At 35.1% G+C, this 10,525-nt stretch overlaps 1 long non-coding RNA gene across 10 annotated transcripts; it reads left to right on the forward strand.

Moving 5' to 3' along the window:
- The first annotated feature begins 306 nt into the window (after positions 1-306).
- On the forward strand, positions 307-3,734 carry LOC112785263 (uncharacterized). Of its 10 annotated transcripts, none has more exons than XR_003194202.3 (7): positions 307-640; positions 806-861; positions 962-1,158; positions 1,323-1,687; positions 2,222-2,348; positions 2,439-2,527; positions 3,429-3,734. It is a non-coding gene; the product is annotated as an uncharacterized lncRNA (long non-coding RNA). The 10 variants fall into 10 exon arrangements; XR_003194201.3 differs by having other exon boundaries at positions 313-640; positions 747-861; positions 1,299-1,687; XR_011878794.1 differs by having other exon boundaries at positions 313-640; positions 747-861.
- The last annotated feature ends 6,791 nt before the right edge of the window (positions 3,735-10,525 follow it).

Below are 10,525 nucleotides of genomic sequence, written 5' to 3' on the forward strand. Positions count from 1 at the left end.
TTTTTAACTTAGCGACCGAATTAGCAACCGAATTGAGGAAGTAACCCTTGGAATTGTTGGTCACAAAATTGGTCGCAATTTTTTTGTTTAGCGACCGATTTCGCAACCAATAAAAAAGAAGCTAAAAATGGTTGGTCGCTAATTCGGTTGCTAAGCCAGTGGTCACTAAATCGGTTGCTAATAGTTAAACTAGCGACTGATTTAGCAACCAAATATAAATACTGATTTAAAGCGATTGGTTGCAAAATCGGTCACTATTTAGCAACTGATAGAATAAATAGGGTGGAAAAATTTGGTAGCTAATTTGGTCACTAAATCGAAGTTACTATAGTGGTTGACAATTTTTTAATCCATCCTTTCTGACCCTAATTCACCCACAACACTCTCTTCTTCTCACACAATTACCGATGTAACCACCACTAGAAGCACCTCTCCTCGTAGGTATTCGTCGTCCACTGAGTTCGCTACACCGCTGCCTTCATCTTTGAGATCTCGGCGCTGTCGTCGTTGTCTTCTGCGCCGTCACCGTCGCGTTGTCTTTTGCACCGTCACTGTCGTTGTTGTCGTATTTAGCTCGCGGCGCCATTGCCTTTGTCTATCTCGGCACTATCGCGGTCGTCTTCATCAATTTCTCAAGCAGGTACTCTTCTCTATTCCAGATTACGATCAATTTCATCTACTCTGTTAGGGCTTTTTCACCTATTATGATCAATTTAATCTATTCTGAACAAATTGAACAACTGGAGCTTGGAGGTAATAGTTGCTTCTTTGCTATGCTCTCTCTTGTTTGTGGTTCTGCTCTCAGAGTCGTCGTTGTGCCTCTTCTCTGCTCTCTCTCTTCGCCATCATTGTTCTAGGCAGGTACATTCTAAAAATCTCCTTAAAATTTATATTTTTTAAAGGTTAATACATATTTGATGCTCACAACCCATCTTCTGGTTTCTTATATCACCAAATCCAGATCCAGAACAAGAAATTGAAATTGAAATTCCGTCATTATTATCACTCACTGCATCAAGTTGGTTCCTGTTGTCGGTTTGAGTGGAAGCATTAGTGGCATTGGTGCATGCGTTTGCCTGGTAAACCTTGACGGCGGTGGTGGATGAAGACGAAGAGTCTGCATGATCGACATCAGAGCTTAATGTGTCGTCAAAGGAGGTGAGAGTATGAGAAGGTTGAATGAGTAACGTTCCTTTGAGAACATACTCATCATGGCCGTTAGTCGTGTAAATGAAATCATTCTCTGTTAAATCTTGCCACACATCCGTTTCTGTAACTCCTGCATATGTTAACTACAGTTACTTTGGATGCAATTTTGGTAGCTTTCTAGGAAGAAATTAAATAGTACCCTTTTGAAGACCAAGAATACATGTTGCACATTCCTTGTCCACCAAGATAAGTCAATCTGTTTAGCACATCTGATGATGATGTCACAACTAATAATTATAAAATGCATGTGTTTTAATTTATCATCGTTAGCTAAGTGATTTTGTTTAATTTGTTGTTAGTTAGTACCTTTGAGAGACAAGAGTGTAGAAGAAGAGAATGGAACCTCCATGAGATGTGGATGCTCCAGCTGGTCTCTTCGGGAGAGATAGATCATAGTATACTACTATGGTGGCTCTCATCCTTGCTTCGCCTTCAACCACCATTTCCATTCTTTCTAGCATCAAAAAGCAAGCACAGGGTAATGTAATGTATTGTATTATTATTGATTTATAAGAAAATTCCTGCATTATGTATATATATTATGCCTTGATATTAAGTAACAAACATAGCAAGTGCCCTCTGAGTCCCAATCTTAGGTCACGGACAAAGTTTATAAGTAACCTAAGATGCATTTTATTTGTTGAACATCTTGATTTATTGTAGGATTTATCTTTGTTTGATATGATTGCGGTATAATGTTAAGTTATAAGATTAAAGGGAAGGAAATAAATACCAATATTGCTTATATCTTTACACCTTATGCAGTAGCCAATAGGTGCCTACTCCACCCGTCCCTGTTTTTCAGAGTCTGTTTCTTTTTCTTTCTTTTTTTTTTCTGGATAAATTCATGTTTTGTCTGTATAATTGTGATTTTGATCATAGCATGTTGATTTTCTAGCTGTAGTTTGCATTTCAAATTTTTTCTCCAGGACTCAATGCATTGCTTTTTGACTATAGACTTCAATATATTGACTAATCATTTTGATGTTGCTAAATTTTACTGGGCCTTTAGGATCACATTTGTTGGTTATAACTGATCGAGAATGTGTTGGATCTTACTTGGGGCATCCAATTTTTAAAATATCTTCCTTGAAGTTTTTTCCCTATGATCATCTCTTAAAAGTTTCCCTGCTGAACAGGTTTGCTTGCTACAACTCCACTTGTTTCTTATTTAGTTCTATGTCTAACCAATTCGCAACTCATAATTTTTATACCTTATTTGTCAATAGAAGACAGAAATGGAATTTCTAGGGCTGCTAAATATTGCTGAGAAAACTCATGGTCTGTTCTTCTCATACGAAATTAACTTAACTTTGAGGTGAATTACTTAAATATTCATCAGCCATGTGTACAAATTTGTTACAGAAATATGATATTGGTTGTATTCATTCTAAAACTTAAGACAAGTTCTTGTATTAATATCCACAAAGAAGGAAGTAGCATGAGCGCTGAAATGAAATTGTATTATGAGAGAGATCACAAGGGGGTTGCAATGGCATAATTTATTGATTTATTTTATTAGGAGGAGGAGACAAAGAGCATCCCTTTTCTTTTTAGCAAAAAGTTGTTTGTGATGAGGTAGCTCTCTTTAGAAATGAATGAACATAATATATAGTGAGTGAGAGTGAGAGTTGTAGGTGTTGTAGTAAGAGGGGTCTGTTGCAACTAACTGAGGTTTTTTTTACTGAGGTGCGCACAGGAGAAAATAATGAAAATTACTATATTGTGGATTTCAATGGATAAAGGAAGGATATTGTGCATTATTTGTTTTTGGATTAAAAGAAAAAAAAGGAGAAGAAATATATGGTTGTTTGTTTCCACGTAATGATGGAACTTTTCAAAGAAATAATGAGATGGATGAATTTTGCACATAAAGGTCGAAGAGTAAAGAATACTTAGAATCCCACTTTATTTTTCTTCTTCCTCTTTTATTATTTCTCTCAGGACACGAGTTCCAGTACTAAGCACTAACCAAAGCGGAGTATTTGAATTCCGCTTTTCACAGACATCAAGAATGGCGAGAAATTCTTGTGTCTGCTACTCTGGCTAGTAACATATATTTTGAAAACTGGCCTCTTTGGTGCTTTGTGCGTTTTGCGCTTTCTAAACTTTTCAAATAATGGGGTATCATATTCATCACTTTTGCAATGTTATTTGACCCAAAAATTGTTCCTTCTTAGTGATTTGCTTTTATTCATTGTTTGCTCTTATTATTTCAGAGGGTTTATGGTGATGAATAGAAGAAGTGTACAATAACAAAATAGACCTGACACTGAAGCTGTTACTTTGTGGTGATGAGATAGAAAAAGAAAGGTGGAGGAAGCTGAAGAGGTCATTATCAGTTATCAAAGATAGGCAGCATCAGATATATATAGTATACATAAATATAAATTTGTTGTATTTGTGTGGATTTGTTTCTACCTTCATTTTTCTTTCAATACATATATGTAGTATACATAAATATATTTATTTGTATTAGAATCTATTTTCCATTTTATTTCTATATGATTTCACTTTTGCCTTCATTTTGATTTTCAATAATTGTAATTAGGAAGCAATAGTAGTGACTGATTTGGCGACCGATTTTGAAATTTTGAAATTAGCTACTAGCGACTAATTTAGCAACCAAAAAATTAGCGACCGATTTAGCAACCAAAATATTAGTCGCCATTGAGCGACCGAATACCTCAGCGACCGATCTTGTTAGCAATCGATTTAGCGACCGAAATTATTTAGTATGAGTCAGGTGGCGTTGGTAAAAACCGGTCGCTAAATATTAGCGACCAAGGTTTTACCGACCACCAGAATCAGTCACTAAGCTGATAGCAACTGATTTTCAAGAAATATTGGTTGCTAAATCAGTCATTAATCTGGTAATTTCTTGTAGTGCTATTTGGTTAGTAAATTCAATTCAATGGTTAATTGACAATTTCTTATCAATTGTTATTTACATTCTTTATTTATAGTAAATGAGCCATTGAAGTCTAGAATTTTAGATACAAAAAATTTAAATACTTTGTTTTTTTTAAATTTTTTTTGGGATTTGTTATGAGATTAAGTTTTGGTGCAATAGATATTGTTGCTTTTGGTGTTGCTACACAATTATTATGTGATGGAAGTCTTAGCATTTATTCCAAAAGGGGAAAGCTTCATAAATCTAAGCATCCAAATAGTTTTTTTCTTGTCCCAAACAAATGAAGCTCATAACATTCCCATCACATCCTATATTCACTTATTTATTCTTGTCTTTCTACTCTTACCTCTAAGGTTTCATTGTCTTAACTCAATCTTTTTAGCCTTTCATATAATATGAAATATTTTGTAGCAGATATAGGTTTATCACATTTTTCACTTAATTATTATGTTGTTTTAAATAAATGATGGTAATAACATACATTATGTGTTAGGTAATGTTCCCTCGTGCTAGTCTTTGTCTATCTCCATTTATTTATTTATTTTGGCAAGTGACTAGTTTTCTCTAATTTCTCTCACTAATATATTATAGTTGTCTTTTATCTCCTTAAAAGTTTTTTTTCTCAACAATGTTTTTCACTTGTCCTTTTCAAGCGATTTGTGGTAAATATAAAGTGTTGAGTTATTTATTATAACTACTATAAAGTGTTGGCAATGGACTCGGAAAAGAACCCTATCATCCATATACACTTCTTGGAGGTACCACTCTTTATCTCACTTGAACTATTTCTAGAAATTGTTTCTAAGGTTCTACAGGAAGACCTTACAAATGTTTCTTGGTTGAATTATTTGGATAATTGGGTGCTTAGGAATTAATATTTGGTGCTTGTTCCCATTTAAACTACTACTTTGATATGAGTTTATCAAGGACTAATAACATGACTTTTCCTTGTTCTAAATTTTTTAATTTGTTAATTGTTACTTTTTTTGTTACAATATGTAATCTTCTTGTCCATATCTTGTTTGGAAGAATAAATACCGTCACAAATCCCTAGAAACACCGCCGCTATTTGGCGCCTCCCTTGTGGTGTGTGATATTACAAAGCTTTTTATTGTTAGAGTCTAGCTAACATGAGCTCTAAGTATTCATGTTATGCAGATATTTAGCAACCAAAATCTATGGGATAGATTTGACAATTGTAAATATCCAAAGTATTTCAAGATCTAAATTTTGGAAACAAAACCAAACTCCTCTTGCGAGTACTAATTTTACGTGCATCAAAAGCTTTACTTTGTTAGTTAAGAAGTTTGCAAAATCATAAACATGACACAAGTTTGATTACAAAAGTTAAACACACTTTACAGAATTCTAAGGTGTTTATAGATAAAAGGAAACTCCATAGAATTCGAAGTAGAAATTACAAGTTATAAAGATTTAAAGAAACAAAAAGAAACAACTTTGGAAGAAACATAAACTTTGCATGCGGTAAACTATAAGGATTGAAAATACAATGAAAGAAACGATGGAAGGAGCTCTACTCAGAAAATTTATTTTGACAAGACTCAAGACTTCACTGGAATGTGAGTAAGTGAAGTGTTTTCTAGTGAGAAATTCTGACCCTTTGTTTTTTGCTTACTGTCATGTTTATAGATATCTTCAACAAATCTTATTCTGCCATGTGTCAGCTAACACTCTAACAGTAACTGTTCTCGCTAATCACAAACTTAGTAACCGCTCTATACAACTTCGTTTATGAACTCCTTGACCAACCTTTTCCTTGTCGATGCTACCTCCATTGAATTCTTTTGATTGATCTCCTTGTTATCGACATTATTTTTGTCGACTAACAAATTGTCTCCTGGGATCATCAATACTTTCAAGATCTTCCTTGAGAAATATGATCATCCTTCGACATGATTTTCTTAATTTTGAATAAATTCATGCCATTATCATCATTATCCCATTAAATGCACGCATGTTCCTTGACGTCAAATTAATCTTTTTGCGCTCTCTGTATCTCTCACCTTTCAACTTCCAAGTTATACAACCCCAAAATCTTCTTATCCAACCCTTCATTTTCAAACTTTATATCTCTTCCAGTAAAAACATCTTACTTTCTATGTTTACATTTTTGCCATGGCTATCTTTGACATCCATCTGCCATTGTTGTTTCTTGATTTCTTTCGTAACTTTTCGCATTCTTCTGGTATGTTCTTTGCCATTCATTACTAAGTTTGTCTATGCTTTTCCTTTCTTTTCTTCTTATACTTCTGCAACAATGACCCATGGACATAGTAAACGAAACAGTGGAAATTAGCTTCAAATGTTTTACTTCCCTCATCAATTGATAAAACATTTAAACTTCTAAGGGTGCAGAAAAATAAACGCAAAAACCCTCTTTTTATTTTCTATTTTTTTATAGCCAAGTATAATTACTTACTCTTCTAGGCTAACCTTGGGGTTTTTTTGTAAAAACAAACATTTACAGTTTTAATGCATCCCTCTCATATATATATATATATTACAAAAATGGCATCTCCGACTCCCTCTAAGATTTTCTGAATAAAGGTCAAAGGCAAAGGTTGAAGAATCTTCTAACGAGAATAATTTGAAAATATTATCGAAGGAATTCAACATCGTCATTGAAGACCAGTTGGCACTATCAATGATGAGAAAATCTTGTTCCCCTTCTCCGATGAGAATAAGCTGCATTATTTTCTACGCCCTTTGAACTCTTCGAAATAGGCTCGAAGTTCCTTCCATTGCTTCCCTTGCAATGAAGGATAAGAACTTTTGATTAAAAATGATCTATACATTGCTTCTTTTGTCAACCAAACTCGTCCTTTTTGAAATAAGTCAGAATGCGTCAAAAAATGTGAATTTTATTGCTTGGTATAAATGGATGGAGGCACACAAAAAGGATTTTGGGGGGTATCAAGGGCTCTATGTGTAACGTCCCAAGTTTTTTTTGAAACATTTTACATTTGATTTATTTTATTACTATCCTACTCTCTAATTTTATCAAAATTTCTACATTACCCGTATTCCCTTTTCCTAAACCTAACCTTAATTTTATCCATACTAACCCTTTCCTAACACACACACATGGCTGCCCTCTCATAACACACACACATGGCTAAGGATGAAAGAAAGAAAAAGAGAGGAAAAACGGAGAGGGAGAAGAAAGGAAGAAGAGGGGGGAGGGGGGAAGGAGGATGACGCTGGTGAGGGCCATGCCGCCGTCGCAGCTGGAAGTCACAGAGAGGCATGAGAAAAGAGAGTGATGCACGTGAGAGAGAGAGAGAGAGAGAGAGAGAGAGAGAGAGAGAGAACGATGGCTTAAGACAGAGAGGGAGACCACGATGGAGAAGAGAGAGGAGGTGCTGCCTCTGCCACCATCAAGTCGTCGCCGTCGTCACTACCACCAAGGAGCCCAAAGAGAGAGACTTCGAGATAGGGGTAGGAGAACGCGACGGATCTTGTTGCCGGGAAGGGAGGTGATGATCGTGGGTGTTGCCGTTGCTGCTGCCATTATTGTGGAAGGAGGCCATCGTCGAGCTGCGTGGCATTGTTGTCGTTGGAAAAAAACCCCTGCTAGAGCCTCTGCCAGCTTGCCCTAGCTCTGTTCTCTATTCTTCCTTCACTGGAGCCTTCCGCCGTAACCCTTGACCTTTGAAAACATCGTAGGAATCACTTTGCTCCTCTGTCGATTCTGTTTTACCACCATTCTAGCATGGTTAGTGGTTGCTTGTTCTGTTTTATTTCTGCCATTGTTTTACCACTGTTGTTGTTATTTTTGTTGTCGTCGTTGCTCTGTCTTTAGCCGTCTTTGTCGCGTGCCACTGGCTTGTCACTTCGGTTTTGTTATGTCGCTATTTGTTGTTTTGCCTTCATGTCGAAGCTGTCGCTGCCCCAGTCCAAATTCTGCGCTCTTTCATACCCTTTAATTCCGCAGTCCGAGTTTGGTCTTTTCGGTCCCTTAGGACTGATAAACCCCGATTTTGTGGTTTATCTTGTGCTTAATTTGGGTGGTTTTATCAACTTTTCTCACATTTATTCAATGAAATAGCATGGTTTTGTAATTCTCCCTAAATTTGTGCTTAAGTGTGAAAACATACTTTTTAGGCCTTAAAATAGCTAAATTTAACTCACTTTAATCCCATTCGATGCCTTGATATATTTGTTGAGTGATTTCAGGTTCATAAGGCAAGTATTAGATAGAAGAAGTAAGGAGAAAAGCATGCAAAGTGGGAGAACTCATGAAGAAATGAAGGAACCGCAAAGCTGTCAAGCCTGACCTCTTCGTACTCAATCGACCATAACTTGAGCTACAGAGGTCCAAATGAGGCAGTTTCAATTGCGTTGGAAAGCTAACATTTTGGGCTTCAAAATAATATAAAATTTGCCATGGTTGCCTGACGTCTAGGGATGCGCACGCGCACTGTACGCGTGCGTGCCGATGGAGCAGCGTGGGTCCACTTTGGGCAACTTGTTGGGGGCGATTTCTAGCTCATTTTGGGCCCAATCAAACTCATTTCTGATGCTATTGAACCCAAGGATTGAGGGGGGAATGAACCAAGTAGTCATAGTTTAGTTTTTATCATGTTTTAGGTTAGAATTCTAGAGAGAGAAGCTCTACTTTCTCTCTAGAATTTAGGGTAGTTTAGGTTTAATTCTCTCAAATTCATCTTTCAATTCTTGTTTTGATTTAGTTTTCTCTTTTAATTTCTTGTTGTTACACCTTTGTTCTTCTAGTTCTTGTTGTTAATTTCTCTATTTTGCCATTTTTATGTTTATGAACCATTGTTGAATCTTGATTTCTTGGAATGCAATTTTATGTTTCTATGTCTCTTTTATGTTACCTCCATCGTTATTGTTGATTTTTTGTTGATGATAGTTATGGATCTTGTTAATTTTGGTATGTGCTAATGTTTACTTTTCTTGCACTCTAGGTGTTTGTTAAAATGCTTCCACTAGTTTTTGAGTAGTTTTCTTGACTCTTGGCCTAGGCTAAGGGAATTGAGTGACCTTAAGTCATTGGGTCTCATTGAATTGGTGATTTGAGAACCCTTGGTGGTCAATTTGATATCCATTGACACTAACCCACTACTAATCTAATTAGTAGATAGGTTGGGACTTATGGATTGATGTTGATTAAGCCATTTGATATACTTCAAGTATAGAAGTAAACTTAATGAGCTTGGTTCCTCATAATTGTCAATATATGGTTTGTAGACAAGGATGGTGATCTCAATTACCTATGTCTAGCCAAGAGTTATTTTGCTTTATTTCATTAGTTCTTATCATTTACTTTCTTGTTGTTTACTTTCTTGCAAAAATATAAAATCAAACCCCCTTACATCTTCATAGCCAATAATTAAACACTTCATTGCAATTCCTCGTGAGACGACCCGGAGTCTAAATACTTCGGTTAATTCTTATTGGTGTTTGTACTTGTGACAACCAAAATTTTTTATGTGAGAATTGTTTGTTAGTTTGGAGCTATGCTTACAACGAAGTAATTCTTTCTATAAGAAGAAATCTAGACCATCGAGCAAATTTCATCTATCAAGGACCACATTGTGAGTAGGCTTTACATTTATAACCGTTAACCTTTTGGTTTATGTTATTCTGAGTTTTTAATTATATTTATAAGATTATTGTTGAAGAACTTTGATTTGATTAGAATAATTAATATAATATAGTTGAATAATTATTTTTATGAAGTTCATACCTTAGAAATTTTACATGAGACTATATATATGTTTGATAAAGCTTTATATTATTTTAGAACATTTGATTTTATTCGAATATATACTTTTGAAACATTGAAGTATTTGTTGGCATTCCCTTACTTTGAAATTGTAATTGAAATTGTGAAATATGTTTGAAATTTCTTATGATTAGAAAAGTATGATTGGAAAGAGATTTCTGATGAGGAAGTATTATCTGATTTGATTTGATTCGACACTTTATATATTTGAAAGATCAAAGATTTTTGTATTTGAAATTATATGTTTTGAATTGGTTTGGGAGACTCGTATTAGAAAACCATAGTTAACGGCGGTTATGACATTAACTTAGATGCATCTAATTCAGACTCTAGCTAGCAAGGGTGTTGCTAGCCCAACGTGTAAGCAACACGTTAGATCTGTTATTTTGTTAGAACACACAAGAGGAAAGGGCTACCCATAGAGGTGGAGTCGCCTAAGTGTGGATTTTTGATTTGATTTCTGTATGAGAACTCCCTTATTGATTCACTTATTCATATAAATTATTGTTTTTTTTAAATAAAATCATTTTTATATTAATGTTTATATGGTCTCATGTGAATTCTAGATGTATTGTCTAGTCACTGGGTTGTAAAACTCACTCTGTTTTTCTAAAAATATTTTTCAAGAA

This window comes from Arachis hypogaea, chromosome 20, assembly GCF_003086295.3.
Source record: "Arachis hypogaea cultivar Tifrunner chromosome 20, arahy.Tifrunner.gnm2.J5K5, whole genome shotgun sequence".
In the NCBI taxonomy this organism is placed as follows: Eukaryota; Viridiplantae; Streptophyta; class Magnoliopsida; order Fabales; family Fabaceae; genus Arachis; species Arachis hypogaea.